The sequence below is a fragment of the Lissotriton vulgaris genome, chromosome 4_1 (assembly GCF_964263255.1).
Source record: "Lissotriton vulgaris chromosome 4_1, aLisVul1.2, whole genome shotgun sequence".
Lineage (NCBI taxonomy): Eukaryota > Metazoa > Chordata > Amphibia > Caudata > Salamandridae > Lissotriton > Lissotriton vulgaris.
Genome location: NC_141691.1, coordinates 879,655,779 through 879,678,305, shown reverse-complemented (window position 1 = coordinate 879,678,305; position 22,527 = coordinate 879,655,779).

The window sequence follows — 22,527 nt, the reverse complement described above, 5'->3', positions numbered from 1 at the left end:
CCCTGGCCCAGTGCATCATGGGAACAGGGCAGACTAAACTACCAAGCCAATTCTTTACCAGAAAGGAGCCAAGCTACCGGGGACCGGTTTCTGGCATTTCAGCCTCTTCGGCCCGGCTTGCTTGAATCCTGATGGAGCAGTGAGAAAGGGACTCATGTCTGAGTATACCCTGCCACACCTATAGTGGCCAAAATCGATTTACAAAAGGGGGTGGTGATGAACAGAGTGTCTGAATTGAGCAGACCACTCTTACCCAGTCCAAAGATCAGGGCTTGATCCATCACCGTTATTTATCTCACTGCCCCATCCCAGCTCAGAACCTGGCTATATGCAAATCAGTCTGTCCCTGGCCCAGTGCATCATGGGAACAGGGCAGACTAAACTACCAAGCCAATTCTTTACCAGAAAGGAGCCAAGCTACCGGGGACCGGTTTCTGGCATTTCAGCCTCTTCGGCCCGGCTTGCTTGAATCCTGATGGAGCAGTGAGAAAGGGACTCATGTCTGAGTATACCCTGCCACACCTATAGTGGCCAAAATCGATTTACAAAAGGGGGTGGTGATGAACAGAGTGTCTGAATTGAGCAGACCACTCTTACCCAGTCCAAAGATCAGGGCTTGATCCATCACCGTTATTTATCTCACTGCCCCATCCCAGCTCAGAACCTGGCTATATGCAAATCAGTCTGTCCCTGGCCCAGTGCATCATGGGAACAGGGCAGACTAAACTACCAAGCCAATTCTTTACCAGAAAGGAGCCAAGCTACCGGGGACCGGTTTCTGGCATTTCAGCCTCTTCGGCCCGGCTTGCTTGAATCCTGATGGAGCAGTGAGAAAGGGACTCATGTCTGAGTATACCCTGCCACACCTATAGTGGCCAAAATCGATTTACAAAAGGGGGTGGTGATGAACAGAGTGTCTGAATTGAGCAGACCACTCTTACCCAGTCCAAAGATCAGGGCTTGATCCATCACCGTTATTTATCTCACTGCCCCATCCCAGCTCAGAACCTGGCTATATGCAAATCAGTCTGTCCCTGGCCCGAGAATCATACCATCATGATTTTCCCGGACTACACGAAGATGGTGCAGCAGCAGAGACAATCCTTCATGGACGCTAAGGCTAAGCTGAGGGGCCTCAAGCTCCAATACTCTCTCCTATATCCAGCCCGCCTGCGGGTGGTGTATCAGTCCCGGACCCATTTCTTTGATTCCCCGGAGGAAGTGTTCCGCTGGACCGACGAAGCGGTGCGACTCAGGCCGCACCCCCAGCCGGGACTGGACCCGGGCAGGTCCCAGGGATCGTCGCCGGAGCGGACGGATCGCCCAAACAGGAAGGGCCGCCATCGGAGGTCTCGCTCTAAGAAGAGGTCGGCCTCCGCCAGTGCATCGCAGTCGGGTGGTGCCAGGGACTCGGAGCACTCCGATGCGGGCGGCTGATCATGGCTGGGGCTAGACTCTTTTTGCTGAACACTGAATTGCCCTACTTTGGCTGGTGAGACTGTTCTATTCTGTCTTTTGTGTGCCGGTTGGTTCCCATGTGAGGACTCCAGTTGTTTTTCATGGGGACACAGTGGGGCTCGGGGGGTACCGTTTGTGGGCCTCAGACCCTCACGGATGTGAGTGTTGTTGGGGGGTGGTGTGTGTGTCATGGTTGGGTTGTTGGGATCCATTGGTATGGCGGGCCCTGGGTCCTCTGTTTTGGACCCGGGTCTCTCCATGCCGCGACAGATACTTCAAAGTTCTCTGAGGTATTGGGGTGGTGGGTGTGGGGTGTGGGGAGAGGCTCTTGTGTTGCAAATGTTGGGGGGGTTCTGGGTTGGGGGGGGTTGCTGAGTGTATGGGCTGGGGGGGTGGGACCACACGTGTCTGGGGCTTTGATTTTTGTTGATTTGCGGGTTGCGCCAGGGTGGGACGGAGGGCCGGATTCTAGACTTTGTGATGATAATGGCTGATACTGTGACTATGTCTCCTCAAAGGACCCTGCGGGTTGTGACGTGGAATGTGAGAGGTATCCTGGATAAGATCAAGCGTGGGGCTGTGCTGCGATGGGGGAAGAGGGAGATGGTGGATGTGCTCCTGCTCCAGGAGACTCACATGCTGGGTTCCAAGGCCCTTAGCCTCCAGAGGTTTGGATATCAACAGGTGTATCATGCGGGCTTCACGAGGGGGTCGCGGGGGGTGGCAATACTGGTACACCGTAGGGTGGCTTATGTTCATGAGAAACAATGGATTGATCCTCAGGGTCGGTATGTCTTTATCAAGGGCCTGCTGGGTTCCGAGCCAGTGGTTTTTGGTAGTGTGTACGCCCCTCCCCCCCTGCAGTGGGCCTTGTCCGAGCGGCTGTTCGCACTGTGGGACGAGATTCCGGAGGTTCTGACCATGGTGGGGGGCGATTGGAACGAGGTTATGGATGTGGGCCTGGATCGCCAGAGACGAGCTCCTGTTGTGTCTGACCCCCCCCCCAGCGGCTGCTCCCACCAGATTGTGTGCGACTGTGAGTGGTCTGGGCTGGATTGATGTATGGCGGCATTTTCACCCTGCGGAGCGTGCATTCACGTATGTGTCGGCGGTGCATGGGTCCTTCTTGAGACTAGATTATTTGTTTGTGCCGGGTGCCTGCCTGAGTCGCGTCAGGGATGCCGCGATACTCCCCAGAGGCCTCTCGGATCATTCCCCTGTCCTGGCTACCGTGACCCTCCCCTCTAAACGACAACCTTTTCGCTGGCGTATGTCCACCTGGCAGCTGCAGCGGCCGGAGTATGTCAACCATTTACGCGAGGCGATTGACCACTTCTGGCGCGAGAATTTGGTGGGGGATGTCGACGCTCTGGTTGTATGGGAGGCGCTGAAGCCTACACTCCGGGGCGTTGATATTGCTTGGTGTGTGGCAGCTCGGTGAAAACATCGGGAGGCCATTGTGACCGCCGCGGCCCGCGTAGAGGAGCTGGAGCAGCGTGGTCGGCTCGGGGGTGATGAGGGCGTCGTGAGGCAGCTCCTACAGGCCCAACAGATGTATGCCTCAGTCCTGTACGAGGAGGCCCGACAGGCGTGGCTCGCCACGCGCAGCAGGGTATACCAGTGGGGCGACAAGTCCTGTACCATGCTGCATAGGCTGTGCCGGGCGACTTTCCAGCCCCTGGTGCTGCCTGGTCTCACGGCGGACGACGGCTCGGTCGTGACCGACCCAGATTTGCTGGCGGCTAGCTTTGCCCGTTATTACGAGGCGCAATACGCTCCTTGTGATTCTCTGATGGGGGACGAGATTGCCTCTTACCTGGATGACCTGCTCCCGCAGGCAGTCCCTGACGAGACCAGAACCGCCTTGGAGGCCCCGCTTACGTCTGAGGAACTCGGGGAGGCCCTTGGTCAATTAAACACTGGCAAGGCGCCCGGCCCGAGCGGTTATCCTAGTGAATTTTACAAAAAGTTCCACGTCCAGCTGGGACCTCACTTTCGCAGCGCCCTGGAGGCAGCACGGGCTCGGGGCGAGTTGCCACCAGACTGGCGCCATGCCGAAATAGTGGTATTTTTGAAGCCGGACAGGGCGCCGGACCGGCACGACTCTTACAGGCCGATCTCCCTTCTCAACATCGAGGCCAAGATCTTGGCGAAGGCCCTAGCGAACCGCCTTTTGCCTCACATTGCTGACCTGGTCCACCCTGACCAGGCCGGATTCATGCCGCACAGGGCCACCCGGCATAATATCCGACGGGCGCAGGCGGCGGTTGATGCTATGGGTGCTAGGGATGAACAGGCAACCTCGGAAGCGGCACTCGGACCCCCCTTCTCCTGTTGAAAACCAGCTTGGATTAGTTACAGGCATCTCGATGTTTTGCAAGCAATAGCAAGGAACGCGCTAAAAGGACTTCTAATTAAAACGGATTCCTTTTGAAATATTTCCTTATCTCATGTAGGACCCTCGTCCCAGTAGCAGTGACTGAGCGCCACATGGTTGTCTACTATTAGAAGACTTTCCAATATAATACAATCTCCCACTGGGAACCACGGCAGTTAACTAGCTGCACCATCAAACAATCTTCCTTGCCTACACAAGCAAAGGCACGTTTCAGGAGGCTCACCTGTCCTGATGAAGATCTAAAAGCTATATAGATCGAAACGCCGTCGACCTACCCAAGGAATTTCACTAGTTCTAGTTGTATATAATTGTTGTGTTTTTATCCTTGTTGTTGTTGTGTGACAGTCCGTTCACTTTGTTCACTTATGTCACTTCCTGCACCACACTATTCACTTGAGCACCTGAAAAAGAGTATGACTATTTATGTATACCCTTGAAAAAAGAGTAAAATAAAATACTCCTACTTGTACCTACTACCTCTGCTCCCAAGCGATTTATTAAGTATTTGCTCCCTGTTCTTTTTTCTACCAAGGACCCCTTGAGGCCTACCCTGAACCATTGTTCTTCCAAAGCATCTTGTTACCCCAGGTTCTACTGTATGGGGTCCCCTTGTTTCTAACAAACACAGGGATGAACAGGCAGCACTCCTTCTTGCGGATATGGACCGAGCCTTCGATTCGGTGAGTTGGGCATATCTGTTCACCTTGTTAGCCCGCCTTAATCTAGGGCCTGTCTTCCTGTCATATATTCGTCTCCTCTACACTGGTGTTACGGCTTCGGTCCGCGTGGCCGGCGCTGTCTCTGGGCGCTTCCGCATCGGTCGTGGTACTCGACAGGGTTGCCCGCTATCTCCCTACCTCTTTGCCCTCGCCATGGAGCCCCTGGCGTCGCGGATACGAACAGATGCCCAACTACGTGGCTTTGTCTGGAACGGTGACCTTGCGGATAGGATTGCACTGTATGCAGATGACGTCCTTCTATTCCTTACTGATCTGCGGCGCTCGGGTCCCCGGGTTTTGGAGATCATGCGGGGGTTTGGCGAGGTCTCAGGGCTCCACCTTAATCTGAACAAATCAACCCTATGGATTTTGGGTGGCGGAGTGGTTGCTGACCCATGGGCCGCCGAATTGCGTGTGGCGACAGATGGCTTAAAATATCTGGGCGTCTTTCTCTCGGACTCGCGGGCCGTGGCCTGGGCACGTAGTGTCTTGCCGGTGTGGGAACGGGTCCAGACGGATGTTAAAACTTGGTCCAGAATGCCACTCACAATCTTTGGGAGGTCGGCCATCTTTAAGATGGTGGCACTGCCGAGGCTTCTATACCAACTCCAAAACTTCCCACACCCCATTGGCATGGAGTGGTTCCGCCAGGTTAACTCTGTGCTGGGCCGCTTCCTGTGGGATGGTGGTGCAGCCAGGGTGGCCTTGAAGACGTGCTTTCTGTCTACATACTGTGGTGGCTTGGCCACCTCAGACCTCCTCTCCTATTACCAAGCGTCTCACCTACTTGTCCTCAATGAATGGTGGTATGGAGACAGGGGTGATCCGGCCTATGCCCTGGAGCGACTGCTCATGGGTGAGCGCACGCTTCACACTATTCTCTATTCGGCTCGCATTCGCCGTGGATTGCCGTCGGTCACTAAAGTGGTGTTTGCGGTGTGGCGGCAATCCCTGCGCCGCATGGGTTGGTGGGGCAAATTAACAGCTGAAACGCCGCTGTGGCACAATGGCCTGCTTCCGGAACTGGCGGCCCTGGCCGGGTTTGAGGGCTGGGAGGCTATTGGAGTTACACAACTGGGCCAAGTCATGTCCGGCACCACCCTCAAGTCCTTCGAGGAATTCCGCGCGGAGTTCCAGATGCCTCAGTCCCAGTTCTTCCGCTACCTCCAGCTGCGGCATGCCCTCGCCCCGAGCGTGGCCGGCCTCGACTCCCTGCCGGAGTTCAGCCCGATTGAGGCAAAAGTGTTTATGGGAGACTTGGAAGACAAGAAAGTCTCTAGGATATATCAGACACTTGTTATCCACTGCTCCTCCACTCTCCGCTCCCTTCGGGAGGCGTGGGAGGTGGACGTGGGCGCCCTTGATGAGGACGATTGGAGGGAGGCGCTGGAGTCCCCGCGCGGCACCGCCGTTGCAGTTCGGCTCTGCCTGATCCAATTCAAATACTTACACCGTGCTTATTATACGCGTGAGCGTCTGTGGAAGGCTGGCTTGATTGCGTCACCGGAATGCCTGCGCTGTGGGGAAGTGCCTGGCTCCCTGATGCATACGGTGTGGTCGTGTGGTCGCCTGACTGGATTCTGGAGGGGCGTGTGGAGTTGCCTGGCTGAGGTCCTGGGTTGGGATCTTCCTCGTACCCACCGGCTGGGCCTGCTGCATATTATGGAAGGGGTTGGGGGCAACTTATATAAGCGTCACCTGTTGCTCCTGGGGCTGGTTGTGGCCAAACGAGACCTGGCTCGGGCATGGAAATCTGTGAGGGCCCCCCCCCTGTCTGCATGGAAGGCTGGGCTAGATTATTTCATGGGCCTGGAGAAGCCGGTCTTTGAGGCGCGGGGCTGCCCGCGCAAACATTTCAAGATCTGGAAGCGGTGGGCCGACTACCGTGGCCTGTCCTTGGACCCCCGGCGGAGCAGGAGGAGGACATTTGATCACAGGGACACTTCTGGCCTGAAGCGGCAAAGCCCTGGTTGCGTTATACCTGCTTATTCTTTGTGCATTTCCTTTTTTGTTGCTCTTTTTGTACACGTGTGGTGGGGGGGAGTGTTGGGCACGGGGGGGTGTAGTTGGGGGGTAGAGTAGGCTGTTGGGGCATTTCTAAAACTGAGCTTATTTGGCTTTTGCTTCATCCTTTACTGTCAATGTCATCGTTACATTGATACTGTTGTGGTGATCTTGGTGTGTGGAGATGCCACATTCTTGATACTCCTATGCTCAATAAACTTGGTTTTGAAAAAAAAAAGGTGTATCAGGTTTTGCATTAATACCTAATCTTTGCTGCTGCGTACTTTCAAAAATTGTTGTGTCACTTTGACTTCCCACTTCTGACCCAGTTCCATCACCCCGCGCCAGGCTTTGCATGTCCCTAAATAGTTCACAATCTGAATTTAATAACCCAGACATACTAGATTCTTGATGCGGGACAACTGCCTTGTTGTTATCAGTCGGCTTATTTCTTTGTACATGGAACTTTTTGAGCTTGAGCTTCCGTATGAATCTATAAATATCTGCTTGTGTCCTAGTATAATTAATATTTGGCTCAGGACAAAACGAAAGCCCTAGTGACAAAAGCTGTTTCTCTGCAGCAGATGATTCAATGGTTGCCAGATTTACAATGATGTTGTTCTAATCGGGGTTAGTTTCTTGGTCAGTTACGCAGGCTCTGTTTGATGTTATCTGCGCTTTCCTCTGCCCCTCCCGCGCTTCACGGCATCTTCTCCTTGCCTTCCTGCGCTCCCTTCTTCTGTGGGTTTTTCTTATTTGGGCAGGGGTTTTGTTGCGTGGCCTTGGAGTCTCCCTTTGACTGCGTTTTAAAATTTCCAATTCTTCCCCCAAGGTTAATTTCACATTTCTTAGTTCCGGTCTCATGGCTGGATTGTCTGATTCCGACCCACTTTCGACCTCTGAGCTTAATTCTGAGGCTGATGGCGACTCTGTTGGTTTATCTCCCTTCTGCAATTTTTCAGCCTCTGTAATCCGTTGGTTGGCAGTGGCACTTCGCATTGAATCATAGCGCCTTGCAAAAGTGAAAATGTGTCCATTCGCGTAATCGTTGCGATCTCGTTTAAAATTATAAGTTTTGCGTGTTTTGATTTTTCCTCCTCCTTCTGTAAACGGTTAATTATTTCCTCATAAAACTTCTGTTTGGTCTGGGGTTCCCCCATGTGTTCTAATTCCTTCTCCAAAAGCTCAATTTTGTCCTGGAGTTCGCCCCTGTCGATTTCTGCATATTTAACCAATATCTCGACAAGCCTTCAGGGCGACTCCAGGTTACATTCTCCCCACTCTACCATCATCCGGGGATTTGGTGTTTCATAACTTTGGGTAATAATTATGCAGAGGCCCCTGGGGATCCTCCTCACTTCCAGATACCTCCTTAAAGATGTAGCCTACCACCATTTTGACTGTTTTTGCCTTTTGAGCTTTTCTAATATTTGAACGTTTTCCTTCAGTCCTTTACTTTTATTGCTAGGTTCTTCATTATTGATTATGCCGGCCCCTTGCGTTTCATCCGGAGCATCCGAGAACATCCCCTCGGCAGCTAATGCGTGGTTTTTAAGAGGATCTGCAGACATTCTGGCTGATGTTACTAATGCACAGTGTCCCCGTTCTACAACTGGCAAATGCCCTTGAGAACTGTCACCGATTGCGCACTTTCCCACCTGACTGTTACCAATACCGATTCCGGTGCTTCACAGTGACTGCACTCACTGCGTCTGTCTCTCCACGTCGGCGGTCGCCCAGGACAAGCCAGAGCTTCCTCCTTCCCTTCCGAGGCAGCACATCGATCAAAGCAGTTGTTTCCATGTATTTTCCTGGTACACAGAGGGCTCTGCTTTGCCCGTTCCCGGAAATCCTTGAACAGTGCCCCGGGGGTCACCGTCGGCTATTACCACGATCCCGTATTTTTCGCAGACAGCTGCCCAGGGCGCGACTTGCCAATTGCGGAGCCTTCTTACAAGGAGGGGGTCCAGGTAGCCGGAGGAAGTCAATCTGGAAATTATGATTTCTTGCTCAATCACACAATCCTTTTCGGAAAAGACAAGCGTGGTGTGGTAAATAAAATTACCGGGAATATTTTTCTATACTTTAATATCAAATAATGGAAGCTCATAAAATGAGAGGCAGAGTCCGTGGTATCTGAGTCATAAGGGCTTTATTTCAATGGCTCGAGCCAGGGGAGAATCGGGTTCCATCACCACTAAGGTTCAGGAAGGGATATCTAACGTTTAGTAACATCTCACATTATATATAGTATAATCACATAATTGCAATGAATACAGTAGGTGTAACACTCCAGGCGGAGCAAGTGGAAAGAGAGAGATAAGAACACATGGGCGTGAAAGAAGGCGTGTAAAGAGGCGTACACATAGGTGTGTCATAGGAGTGTCACAGGTGGGTGGATGCATAGAGGGGTCTGCAGGATCAGCAGAAACCTTTAACCTACATGTGCGCGCAACTGGTCATGACATAGAATTAGCGTGTAACTGGGGGAGCTGGGGGAGCTGGGGGGTTGCCTTTAGCACGAGAAGAGGAGTCTGGAGTCTGGGATGTCAGAGCGACCTGTACCTTTGGCATATCTGATATCTTGTGTTTAGAGGATGTATGGTCTGAAGTAAAGGTCTCTCGAGCAGAGGCCGTTTATCACTGAATGCTAGTGTGTGCATATATTTCTTCGTGCATTGCGTGGGGCCATGGGCCTACTATGGTAACGGGTTCAGTAAATCACTTGCATGGAGACAGGATGGCTAGGCCCTATGCTCTGCAGGCGGAAAGTATTTACCTATTTCACTAGACTGGAATGTGTTTTTGCGTAGGCTGAGCAGATAACTGTGAGCAAAATACCGTCTTGGCAGGCAGGCCAGGCTGGGCACCTCTCGGCTGGGTAGGAAGTAAGGGAGAGGTCAGGGATGCAAAACTGTAGCTTTCAGAGTCAGAAGAGGCTCGGAGCCGGAATTCAGGGCCTGGCTCGGCTGGGCCACAAAAACGTGTGCTTCGCGTTATTTAAACGTGTACCATGTAAATGCATTGGCAACGTAGGCCTTAGTGCAGAATTAACGTTTCATTCATGGAAGGCCTAGTAACTAACATGCTAACATTAGACGGAAATGCAGGAGCATTATTATGACAGGCACGGAAAAGGAATTACATAATAACATGGACATACAGGGAGCATGAGTACATGGATAGGGTGCAATGGGGGGGACACTCTGACCACAAAGCTTTCTATTTCCTCATTCCCTCCTTGGCCCCTACTGCGCCCTTTATGATATATCTATCTTCATGAGACCATCTATTTGTTCATATAGCATCATTTGCTCGTCTTTTTTCATTCGAGCGCGGGAACGTGGACGTGGACGTGGAATACAAGCAGTGGCACACAAGCCGCAAATCGCTGGGCCACACTACAGACAGAGACAGCAACTGAATACTACGAGCAGTATTATTCCTAGGAATGACAACACTTTCCATCCCCAGGCGGATATCACACTCCAGAGCCAACCGGACCAAGTCCAGGCGCCTGGATTCTGGTGTATCTCGTGAGCTACCTTATGGAGCCTAGTTATAGCTGCATACACTGACGGTGCGTTATTAGGAATAAACACACAACAACTGGAGCCAATCACTCTACAAGCTCCACCCCTATCGGCCAGGATGACGTCAAGAACAAGGCGGTTCTGAAGAACAACAAGTCTCATAGCAGACTGTTCCTCAGTCAAGTTTCCTAAAGCAGAAGTAGTCTCGTTCACTACTGCTTCCAATGTTCTTGTTAACCTGCATATTAGTTTACTGTTTTGGATGGGACCTATGAAGAAAAAGAATCCTCTATTAAAATCTGTATATTGCTCCCATGCTGTCTCAGTCTGATCGACAACCGGGGACTCGGTCTCCCTCTTGTGTCTTATATGTACGAGTTGGGAATCTCGATGATAATGGGATGGGGCTAGAAAAACAGGTGGCAATAGGAACGCGATATAACACGTTCCACCCCAATCCAAGGGCAGACGTACATAAGCTGTCTGACCACATATAAAATAGGAATGGCGGGAAGCTTTGAAAGTAGACTTTCCTTTATCACTAAATTCGACCACAGTATTACAATCACTGTGTCCTCGGTGTACTGAACCATTCTTCCTAACGCATAATTCACCTTTCACTGGTAAGACTGTAATAAACGGTGAACCTGTATTGGTTTCGGACTGGACATTCAGAATCATAAGGTTGAGGGAAAAATTTCCTAATTTGTACACTTCATTTTCTAGATCGGTCCCTTTCCTTTGGGGAAGACCGTCTTCGTCTGGGAAACATGCTTTATTCATAACTGTATTCAGGTCTCCCCATATCCAATCGCCCTGGGAAACTGTGGATTTACTGTCTAGTGATGACATTAAAGCAAACCATGCTCCGCACGAACCATTGTGTGTAAACGGATAGGGAAAGAGGGGCAGAGCTCCCTTCAATTTCTGGTAGGGTGGGAGTCGGCCACATACCCAGCAATTCGCTACATTGCTGGTCTGATGAGAATGGTGTAACATACGAATGAAAGTGTTGTTGCGCAATGCTAGTCGATAGGATAGTTCGTGAGGTGGCAGATCACTGAATGTGTGCTCTACAGAGTCATTGAAAGAAGAATGTACATGTGAACCAAGAGGAGGAAAGAAAACATGTAGCATCAAGCTTATACATATAATCGATATACTTAGAAAAAACATCATGATCAGGGTAATAATACATCGACTGCGTAAGTTTTTGCCGTATTTGTCTTTCATTACTTTCTGTCTATCTCTCTCACTATTTGGGTCTACAGTCTTATACATGTCAGGAACCTGTCTAACCGCTTCACCCGAGGGGGAATTAAACAATTAAACGCTGTCTGACTTACTAGACCGTAATTTAGACCTGTACTCCTGTTGCGGAGTCTTTTCTAGCAAAGGGAGTTTAGTGTCAGTGTCGGAACAGTTCTCAGAAATTGTCACTGGGCCAAGTCCATGGAATCTTTTAACGTGGCTGGAGTGCAGCCAGCCCTTCCGGCCCTCGACTTTTACTGCGGTCCTTGTGGTCATCAACACCAACTTTGGCTCCCACCACCTGGGTTCCAGAGGGCTTGAATGGTCGAAATTGCGAACGCAGACCATATCACCCGGAACAATTTCATGCGGTTTCACCTGGGTGTTGTCCGGGAAGGCAGCTGCGACCTGTGAACGACAAGAAAGTAGTGCAGACATCAAGGAAGCCAGGTAATCTGTCAGCATGTTACTGTCAACATCGGTGATTCTGCGCGGTATAGGCGTACCCCACATATTCGGCGGTCTGCCAAAGACCACTTCGTACGGGGATAGTCCGGTTCTGGAATGAGCTACCATACGCATGTAAAAGAGGGCAACCGGCAGGGCTACCAACCAATCCACGCCTTTTTCTTTACAGACCTTCGCTAGTCGTGTTTTTAGAGTCTGATTGTGTCTCTCTACGAGACCTGCTGCCTCTGGGTGTCGTACGCAATGGAATTTCCACTGGTACCCTAACAGGAGTGATACTTGCTTCATCAATTCAGAAGAGAATGGCTGTCCATTAACTGAGTACACGACACGGGGCAAGCCGTATCGTGGGAAAAATTCACGGACCAACTGCCTGGCAGTGGTCACAGCAGTGTAATCTGGGACTTGGTATGCTTCTGTCCATCTAGAAAGGGCACATACAACTACGAGGACATACTTGAAACCTCGACATCTGTCCATCTGAATATAATCCATCTGGAGGACTTCGAAAGGGTGGTCAGGAGGATGAAATCCACCTTGTTCCACGGGAATGCCTTTGCCTGGGTTGAACTGACAACAGATCATGCAGGTACGCACTTTCTGTTTTGCTGCTGCACGTAAATGCTTGTTGAACCAGATATTCTGTATACTGTCTAACATGGCTTTTTCTCCTAAGTGTGCTGGACTATGTGCGGTATTTATGATAACTTGAACCATGGAATCGGGGAGATACCATGTGGCTTTGCCTTTCGTCATCCATCCCTGATCTGTCTGGACCCCTCCTTGTTCAGTCCATTTCTTGATTTCGTCTGGAGTGGCATGTGTCTGTATGTCGAGTACATCTTGTGAGGGATCCCTGACCGTCATGCAATGTGTCAATGATGGTACATCAGTCTTTGTCGTGACAGTCGAAATGTCTGTTTGAGTTTGTGCTGTAAGTTTAGCTGTTCGATCTGCCAGGTCGTTACCCTGGGAAATACTGTCAGTCGCTTTCATGTGTGCCTTGCACTTCATGATTGCTATTGCTGTAGGCAAGTGGATTACATCTAATAGAGCTTGAATGAGAGGACCATGTTGTATTTTGGCTCCATGGGAGGTCAGAAAATCTCTCTCTTGCCGGAGGACACCGAAGTCGTGAACGACTCCGAATGCATACTGTGAATCTGTGTATATGTTTACTTTCAGGTTCTTGGCTCGTATGCAGGCTTGGGTCAGAGCAATGAGCTCTGCTGCTTGGGCAGACAGGATGTCAATTCGATGTGTTTCTATGACTTCAGTATCGGTGGTCACGGCATATGCGGCCACTAACTCTCCTGTGCTTGTTCTCATGCATGAACCATCCACATAAAGTGTCAGGTCTAGGTCGGGTAATGCAATGTCTGTCAAGTCTTGTCTTGGTTTCATTACAGTATTAATTACTTCTACACAGTCATGTGGGGCAGGGTCTGTTGTGCTCGAAGGTAAAAGTGTAGCAGGGTTTAGTGTATTGCAACGTCTGATTTCTATGTGTGGCTGGAATAATGTCAATTCATATCCTGTCAGTCTTGCTATAGTCAAATGTTGTGTCTGTGTCCGGTTTAAGAGAACTTCCACTGAATGTGGAACCTGTACTGTCAAGGGATGTCCTAACACTATGGAATCGCTTTGTCTGATTGCTAGGGCTGTTGCTGCAACTGATTTCAGGCACGCAGGCAGTGCCTGGGCCACTGGATCCAGTGTACTAGAGAAGTAAGCACAAGGCTTGTGTTTCCCTGCTTGATCTTGTGTGAGGACGGATAGTGCTGTACCATCGCGTTCAGTGACAAAAAGTGTAAAAGGTTTGCTTTAACATGGTGTCGCCAGAACAGGTGCTTGACATAGGGCTTTCTTCAGTTCATCAAAAGCAAGTGTATGTTCCTGAGTCCAAGGAAGGACAGTCGAAGTCGCTGCCTCCTGTGTTGTCAACTGTATGAGTGGTTTGGCTAGATATGCGTACTGAGGAATCCATTGTCTACAGTAAGAAGTGAGGCCAATGAAGGCCCGTACCTCCTTTTGTGTCTTGGGCTGTGGAAGATGTGCAATTAACTGAATGCGGTCAGGTGTCAGCTGTCTACCCCTCTTGGACAGCAAGTGTCCAAGGTATACCACTTGCTGGGCACAGAATTGCAGCTTCGAAGGGGACACCTTGTGCCCCTTTTCCGCTAGGAAGTATAAGACTGTCAGGGATGCACGTTTGCAGTCTCGTTCTGTTCGTGCTGTGATCAATAGATCATCAACGTATTGGAGCAGTGCAGTGTCAGTAGGCATGTGAATACTGTCTAATTGTCGTTTTAAAGCTTGACTGTAAATACTAGGGCTTTCTGTGAATCCTTGAGGAGCTCTCGCAAATTTGAAGCTTCGGCCATTTAAACAGAATCCGAAAAGGTACTGGCTTTCCGGATGAATTGGGACACTAAAGAAGGCGTTCTTGAGATCAATTACAGTAAAGAACGCTGCTTCGGAGTCAATTGCAGTCAATAGTGAAGAGATGTCTGGGACTACTGGGTACTGGGGTATTATGCATTTGTTCAATTCTCGGAGATCAATCACTAGTCTGTAGACTGGTGGTGCATTTGGGTCAGTTTGTTTAAGAATCGGAATGATAGGAGAATTACATACATTTGAGTCAGTTTCTACAACCACTCCTTGTGCAATGAGCTCGTCAACAAATTTCAGTAAGGCTACTACAGCCTCAGGTGGTAATTTGTATTGTCGGATTCGTGGCAGTACAACTCCTTGCTTGAGTGTGATGCGGTATGGTGTAATGTGCATGTAACCTACATCAGTCGGACCTTGTGCCCATAAATGCTGAGGTACATTCTGAAGTCTGGGGTCGAAATCTCTCAATACATAATGTCCTTTAAAATCACGTAAAAACAATCTCACTCCTTCCGGAGAACAACAAATCACTGCTCCTAGTTCTTTCAACGTTTTTATACCAAGCAAGTTTTCTGGGCATGATTTCGTAAGCAACAAGTCTGTAGTGCGGGACAATGGACCAACTCCTAGGGGGACTGGCTTTGATACTTCGTTAACAATAGGCTTTCCTGAAAATCCCAGGGAAATATTCTGTGAGCCTGAGAGGGGTGCCCCTGGAACCTCGTCATGACTAATGGTAGTTCTGCTCGCCCCTGTGTCAATCAAACATTTTCTGTCTTTTCCCAATACACGACTATGTACATAGGGACCCTCTTGATCTACAGGAACCTCAATAAGGGGCAAGCCAACCTCCCTCTCTAGGCTGTTTCACGAGTACTGTTGATAATCTGGGTAGTCTGACTGTGCATACTGATACATTTGTTGTGTGACATGCTGTGTGGCAGCAATGGGTTGGGGTACAGCTACTGTCTGTTGTGCATTCTGTGGAGGTTGCGTGTTCTGCGGGATGTGTTCCTGTCTAGGAGGACGCGGTCTTTCTTTCGTCTTGCCTGTAGATATATTATGTTTCAGGACAGCACATTCATTTATATAGTGACCTGGCTGTTTGCAATAGTTGCAGTTCCCTTTAACAGGAGCTGCTGAATGACCTGGGTGTGCCGTACCCCTTTTCTGACCTTCGGCTGGGACTGATTGAGCAACTAGTACTTTCATTTTCGTGTCTTTCATGCGTCTCTTTTCATGTTCCTGTTCTTCTCTAATTCGGTTCTGGTGGTACTGTAGCATTTGTAACATTTGGGAAGGGCTATTTGCTTGCCAGGTACTCTCAACCTTCAGTACTCTATTTTTAATCTGGGGTAAGGAATTCTCTACTAATTTGGTCACAAAAAGATGTGGGTATGATTCACTACTTGTCTTCAGGCCACTATTAATAAGAAAACATTTCTCAAATCTAGAATAAAAATCACTAGTGTCTTCATCTTGCTTCTGTTTGCAGGCTGAGATAGCATCCCAGTCTTCCTTTTTGGTAGTCAATAATCTCGGCAAAACCTGTATCAATAGCTCAGGTAATTCTTTAGCCTTATCCCCGAGACCAGTACCAGGGGTTCGTCCTTTATCCTCGTCGTCTAATTCTGTCCAGTTAATCTTTTTCTCTCCCACCTCCCACTCTTTTTCTTTAAGTTTTTCGTAAATGCCCGCTGGCAACAGTACTTTCAACATTTTAATGATATCGGCGTATGTATATTCCCCCATGCGAAGCATGTCCTTTAATTCACGGTGAAACCCCCTGGGTCTTTATCATGACAGGGCAATCAGTTTTTCATTTCCAATAATTCCATTGTCGTTAAAGGTGTGTAAACATATACTCGTTCAAGCGCACCCCCTGTAGTCCGGACGGGATGAACCTCTCGTAAGGGATTCTGTCTGTCTATGTAAAAGGTCTTTCTTTCTCGGTGAGGGACAGGAACAAAGTGCAGAGTTAGGAAAGTCATGTATTTATGTCGTTGTTCTAGAATTTTATTAATTAATTCGGTACCTAGACCTCTCCATCTTGCTAGGAGTAAATCGTCCAGTAAGTTATACAAGGGACCTGGATCAGAATGCTGACTCTCGTATAGTATGATGAGGTGTTGAATCATATAAATACCAGCTAGACGCTGGTCATCTGGGGGAAGACTCAGAAATGTCTGCGCTACTATGTCATCTTTATATATATTAGAATTGCTAGCCCATTGTACTGCTGACCGGGCTAGTTCCTGTTCATGCATAGTACTAAGTTCGCTACTCCCTACTCGTTTTTTCAGTACTTGGTCAGTGGCTTGAAATATGTGTTCTAGGGAATGTTGTTCTGGTATGGGAGAGAGAGAACGTTTCTTGTATTCTAGGCGTACGGGTCTATCAAACGGTCTTGTCCTACCTACGTAATTTATTCTACTTGTGTCCTCTGGTTGTACATCATCGTCCTCTGAGACTTCGTCATCCTCTTTCTCGGCTTCTTTCTCGGCCCGTTCTTTCTTGCGTATCTCAAGAATTTCTTTCGAATTTTCCTGTACATTGCCCCTACACAACTTTGTTTATCATGTTTCCCGACCGCTATGTTGTCACTCTAAGTTATCATACTTTTAGTTACTTCTCTATTTGGCTGATCTTGTTCCCTGATCAAACAATTGACCAAAAACTGTAAAATCATGCGTTGAGTCTCCACCTTTCTATGTGCCATGGCTTCATGTATACTGTCTGGTCCCTCCCCCGTTCTAATGAAGTGGTATATTCTATCTAGATGCTCCCTCATGCCTGGTAAAGTGATCAAATAGTCTGCAACGCGTCTTAATCGTAGTGAGTATATGATCATTGTACCCTCACCTGGAACTGGATCATATATACAATCAGTAAGGTTCTGTCTAAGGGATGCGTATGTCGCTGCTTTTGCCGTGTGTTGTAGTGCTAGATCTCGTAGTGATGTTCGTTTTAATGGTGGTGGGGTGGAGGGACCCCCTCCAGCCGCTCCTAGACTTGAGTCGCCTGGGCTTGAAACGGCTTTTACTGACAGCGCTGTCACTGTTAATGTTGGTTGATCTTGTACTACGGTTGCGGTGTGGAAAGGATTGGTAGGGTCAGTGACAGGAGGATTATCAGTGACAGGAGGAGTAGGAGGAGGATTAGTAGGGTTATCAGGAACGACAGGGTTGGGAGGAGGTGTATTCTCATTTACATACTCTGGAGCAGCGTCATCTAAATAGGAAGAAAGGAAAATGTCCGCTGCGGTCTGTTTATGACTACGGAGTTTGGTCGGAATCAGTGGTGGCGGCAAGTTACTGGGTACTTCCGGGTTCAATTTAGGCAGGCCCTCGGCGAGGAGAGGAAACATGCCTTTAATAAGGGCATTTCTCTGTCTGTCTGATTGTTCTGTTTTAACCCGTTCACCTTCTTCTAGTAGTTCTTTTTCTTTGGCTTTTTCTGATGCTTCTCTACTTCTCTCTGCTTTCTTAATTTCTTTCTCTGTTCTTCTATATCCTTCTTTACGCCATAATTCTATGGCATCTTTCTGAGATTGTCTGGCTTTCTTTTTCCACAGTGCTTCCTCCACCCTCATGATGCAATCAGCATCCCATGTCCCTGAGACAGGCCATCTATATTTCTCTTCCAGATCTTTAGTATAATCCACCCATAAATCTAAGTACAGTATGGCATCTAGGCCTTGTTTGTGGTACATAAAATGTCCGGGAGTGTCCCTAGGCGGGACGGGAACTGCCTCTTCGAGTATCCCTTTCCTGGTTCCTATCTGACGTAATTTCAAAAACAACGACATGTTTAAACTAGCTTGAACGGAAATACGATAGGCACAATAATAGACTGCAAACAATCATTCATACCACGACATTAAAACATTGCTAGAAACAGACACTACCTAGTACATAGAATAACACAAGTCAAAGAATCTCGAAATACAATACTGGAATACTGGATGCACTGCTAGAACAGTACAGTCATACGGTCTCATAAAGAGACACGTCATACCGTATCCACCTAAATGGACACGTCTGTACCGGATCTGCGTACCCAGACCCGTCTTGACCGGGCTCAAGTAAATGAACCCGTCCATATGCGTTCCCAACAACGGTACTCACCGGGAAGCAAAACTGAAGGCCTCGGAAACTCGATACTGGACTGGAATGCTACGGCTTCTTGCTGCGCATGCGTCACGGAACAGGTGGGCCTCTGGATACCTCGGACCTTGCTCTCTCGGCTTGGGCTCTGGTCGGGACAGTCCACAATCCTCACCGCCTCGTGTGGATGCCTGGTCGCAGTCTCCTTCTCCTCCGTGGGCCTGAGGGAGTTAGCAGGAAAACCCGCGGATGTGCACAGTATGGGTCCGTCACGGCTATAGAAGGGGTCAGGGGGCTGCGCTTACATCGCCGGCGAGTGGGGAAGGGGACTAGTCCCTGTTCGGGCGCCAGAATGTGGTAAATAAAATTACCGGGACTATTTTTCTATACTTTAATATCAAATAATGGAAGCTCATAAAATGAGAGGCAGAGTCCGTGGTATCTGAGTCATAAGGGCTTTATTTCAATGGCTCGAGCCAGGGGAGAATCGGGTTCCATCACCACTAAGGTTCAGGAAGGGATATCTAACGTTTATTAACATCTCACATTATATATAGTATAATCACATAATTGCAATGAATACAGTAGGCGTAACACTCCAGGCGGAGCAAGTGGAAAGAGAGAGATAAGAACACATGGGCGTGAAAGAAGGCGTGTAAAGAGGCGTACACATAGGTGTGTCATAGGAGTGTCACAGGTGGGTGGATGCATAGAGGGGTCTGCAGGATCAGCAGAAACCTTTAACCTACATGTGCGCGCAGCTGGTCATGACATAGAATTAGCGTGTAACTGGGGGAGCTGGGGGGTTGCCTTTAGCACTAGAAGAGGAGTCTGGAGTCTGGGATGTCAGAGCGACCTGTACCTTTGGCATATCTGATATCTTGTGTTTAGAGGATGTATGGTCTGAAGTAAAGGTCTCTCGAGCAGAGGCCGTTCATCACTGAATGCTAGTGTGTGCATATATTTCTTCGTGCATTGCGTGGGGCCATGGGCCTACTATGGTAACGGGTTCAGTAAATCACTTGCATGGAGACAGGAAGGCTAGGCCCTATGCTCTGCAGGCGGAAAGTATTTACCTATTTCACTAGACTGGAATGTGTTTTTGCGTAGGCTGAGCAGATAACTGTGAGCAAAATACCGTCTTGGCAGGCAGGCCAGGCTGGGCACCTCTCCGCTGGGTAGGAAGTAAGGGAGAGGTCAGGGATGCAAAACTGTAGCTTTCAGAGACAGAAGAGGCTCGGAGCCTGAATTCAGGGCCTGGCTCGGCTGGGCCACAAAAACGTGTGCTTTGCGTTATTTAAACGTGTACCATGTAAATGCATTGGCTACGTAGGCCTTAGTGCAGAATTAACGTTTCATTCATGGAAGGCCTAATAACTAACATGCTAACATTAGACGGAAATGCAGGAGCATTATTATGACAGGCACGGAAAAGGAATAACATAATAACATGGACATACAGGGAGCATGAGTACATGGATAGGGTGCAAGTGGGGGGGACACTCTGACCACAACATTTTCTATTTCCTCAGTGGACCAAGGTATTGCGCAGAAATTATGTCTTTATTTAGCCAGCTCCGCCCTTGATCACATGACTGCTCTACTAATTTTTTCACCGCTTTTTAAAGTGCAAGTGCATATGGACAATGAATAGACATGGACAAAATACTGCATATCATTACCATAATAGTAAAGGGTAAATGTACATTTTCGACATTTGCATCATTAATCTCTAAAACTTTGGGTTAAAAATAACTGCGCAAATGCATAAAAATCCATAGTTATTTTATATATTCATATATAATGACAGAAAAAATAATATATATATAAAATAAACCAATAAACAAAATTTAACAAACATAATAGAAAAGAACAAGGAGGAAGAGTGCTGTGGAGACAATGAATGTCAACGACAGAGCCTGGAAAATAAAGTAAGAAATAAGGATGTGTGTAATGCGCATATCAAAGGACTGAGAGAGAGAAACAGAGAAAGAAAAACAAGCCAGAGAGAAAAAGAGAGGGAAGGAAAGAAAGGGAGTGAGAAAGGGAGAAGGGAGAGAGAGATAGAAGGAAAGGAATGAGGTGAGTGAGAGAGAGACAAGAGAGGGAATTGCGCATCCATGAGCAAATATTTACATGGTGCCAGCGGATTGTGCAGCAGTGGGCAGACTCCACGTGCCCGTCAAAATCCCGCCGATCTCAGATGTGTTGCTGAGTCCTGAGTCCTGAATGGCGGAGACCACATCAGATTCTCCGCCGATCTCAGATAAGTTGCTGAGTCCTGAGACATGAATGGCGGAGACCACATCATATTCTGCGTGGATCTTACCGATGTTGCTGCGTCCTGAGTCCTGAATGGCGATGACCACATCAGCTTCTTCACAGATCTCCCAGATGTCGCTGAGTCCTGAATTGTGGAGACCACTACAGCTTTTCCGTGGCCCCGCAGATCTCACACATGTCTCTGAGTCCTGAGTCATGAATGGCGGACCCCACCTCAGGGTCTGGTGCCACTGAGCCTGTGGAACTCAAATTCGTGCCACGTGGTGGTAGGCTCCTGGTGGCCACATGAGTTTGGGGTGGTAATAACCCTATGCATATGAAGTCCGCGCTAAGGGGATGGTAGGCTGCTGACGGCCATACAGCTGAGTAAGCGACTACCCTTCTGCGCAACTTTTAATGGACTCTTTATGGTTGAGACCCGTGGATTGTTCACCACGTAGTGAGCACCGGCAATAAAGAATGTGATGTTGTTGATCTATTTGTGTGGCCACATGGCTTGTGCCACATGTGCCGGATGGGTGTGGTGTGTGTGCAAATCTGTCCTCAGGGAGTGGCCGTGAGATGTTGAGAACCAGACCACTGATCTGCACACCAACAGCGAGTACGCCTGTGACAGGTAGCTATGTGGGGACAAAGTTGGAACGTAATCGGAGTGGCGTGGCGTGGTGTACGACGGAACAGGGCAGGGATAGACACAATGACGCAGACTGCTCGTAGTACTGCATCTGGGAGTCTAGCGGACGGGCCGCAGCTGTCCCTCTGTGAGCCTGGGTCCAAACTGTTAATAACTCACAGTATATATGTATTGAAAAACCATTTTGTGATTCAGTCCATCAGCAGGCATCTGTCAAAGGCATTTGTGAAAACATATCAGAGTTATTTCTGTGAGTGATACACCTTTGACACTCCCTCTCCCCAAATTAGTAGGTAACGTACCCTCTTCCCACATTACCAACATACCCCCAACAACCTTCCCTGGCACGGAAGTATCCCAGTGCGGTTGGAGAAAGAAGAATTTTAGTCATGTATAGACTTACATATAAAAAAAATATTTAAAGAAAAGAACAACAAATAAGACTGAAGGAAGTCTGGTGCTGTGGTCGCTGCCACGAAGTTGGGGTCACTGCCGTTCAGGACTCAGTACACAGTTACACATGTGGGATTGGTTTGTGGTAAATAGGGTTAGTGGTACCAGAAGCATTGAGACTGTATGAGCCTTTGATGATGGTTGATGTGGACAGGTCGCACTGGGAGCAATGTGTCTTGCCTACTGGACTGCGTCATGTGGAATCGGGACTGTATCTGCATCGTGAGGCCTGCTGACCATAGTGTAGGCCAGATAGCGATGAGGAAGGGCCCACAGTCATGTGCATACATTGGTGGCCCCATTGGCCTGCGTAGTGCTGATTCAGTGGCACCATTTGTCGGCAGACTTCAATCTGTAAATACTCCTCACTATCCGAAGGCATCCTTAATCTCTAAAACTTTGGGTTAAAAATAACTGCGCAAATGCATAAAAATCCATAGTTATTTTATATATTCATATATAATGACAGAAAAAAGAATATATATATAAAATAAACCAATAAACAAAATTTAACAAACATAATAGAAAAGAACAAGGAGGAAGAGTGCTGTGGAGACAATGAATGTCAACGACAGAGCCTGGAAAATAAAGTACAAAATAAGGATGTGTGTAATGCGCATATCAAAGGACTGAGAGACAGAAACAGAGAAAGAAAAACAAGCCAGAGAGAAAAAGAGAGGGAAGGAAAGAAAGGGAGTGAGAAAGGCAGAAGGGAGAGAGAGATAGAAGGAAAGGAATGAGGTGAGTGAGAGAGAGACAAGAGAGGGAATTGCGCATCCATGAGCAAATATTTACATGGTGCCAGCGGATTGTGCAGCAGTGG